A 1,434-nucleotide genomic window follows, 5' to 3' on the forward strand; every position below is an offset into this window, starting at 1 on the left:
AACTTAAATAAACCTATCAACTTTTTACCAAAGTATTCCCTCCAAAATTTAACTTAAATTAATTAATTAAATAAAATTAATTCAACCCCTAATAATTTTATTATCCAAATTAAAATTATTTCTTGAAAAGAAGATCATATTCCATCTTCACTCCATTGGGAATCGAACCACAAAACTTCTGATTTCCGATCAGGTGATTTTCCAATTAATCTATTAGAGTGATCAGAATAAAAATTCTTAATTCAAGGAAATAACGTTAATTGTTAGCTAGGTGTTACTGGTACAAGTAATTATTTTTAAATTGATCTGCTATATCATCAGAGATTGTACCTTACCGATAGTAGATCAACCCTCCGAACCATGAAGGCAGAAAATCTACACAATACCGATAAGGTTAAGAATCTTCAATAACAGAAAATGCTTAACGTCTTAATAAGACTAGATATAAAATAATATTTCACAAATTAAAATTATTTCTTGAAAGAAAGATCCTATTCCATCTTCAATCATTATTATTACAGTATAGTAAAAAAATTTATTTAATTTAAATAATAATTAGATGAAATTCTTCACGTCTTTTTCGGACATTTTAGTTTTTACATAAATGATGAGAAAGTAATTATGGAAAAATGATCGATATTGTGTAGATTTTTTGTCTTCATGGTTTGGAGGGTTCACCTACTGTCGGTAAGGTACAATCTCTGATGATATAGCAGATAAATTTATAAATAATTTTATTATCATCAATTTCTACATTATCTAGTACGTTAGGTACATTAGGGCGTAATTCCTTTGTTCAGATGCTATCGGGTCAGCGGTTTTAGAAATATTTCTCTTTTAGGAGATTTTTGCTTTTTCTGATTAGTGAACAAATATTTTAAACGGTTCGGAAATTTTGCAGGAAGTGATCCTTTTCTTAACTTTGTCATTTTGAATTTAACCTGCAAGTTATACGTTCTATAATCAAAACAATGTTAATTTATATGAAGTATTAAACTCTATAAACAAACGTTTCGTACTCATGAGGTTTCCAACAGGTCTTCTAATGTTCGAAACCCTAAATGATGTCAGACTCCAAACAGTGATTTTCACAGACTGCATGCTTATGATTTAACACAAAGTCATTCCTTAAAATGGCCTTATGCTGAAACTTTCACGTCCCATTCTTACTGCACGCATAATAAGAACAAAACCACTTTTTAAAAAAGTTACGCTATCTGTTGGATTAGTTTCACCGCCATTTCCCCTCCGGGTCGTAAGAGAACAGTAAAGCGGGTGCGATGCATAGGACTGATTCCACGAAGGAATAATAAGGAGACCCAACTGCCAGTGGGAAGCAGTGCTCACATTATGGAAAAAGTATACATTTCAACACTGACTCGCCGCTCGTCGGTGTGTAGAAGAAGAAGGCGATGTTGCGCGCGCAGGCTTCTC

Source organism: Belonocnema kinseyi, chromosome 5 (assembly GCF_010883055.1).
Source record: "Belonocnema kinseyi isolate 2016_QV_RU_SX_M_011 chromosome 5, B_treatae_v1, whole genome shotgun sequence".
NCBI classification, from domain to species: domain Eukaryota; kingdom Metazoa; phylum Arthropoda; class Insecta; order Hymenoptera; family Cynipidae; genus Belonocnema; species Belonocnema kinseyi.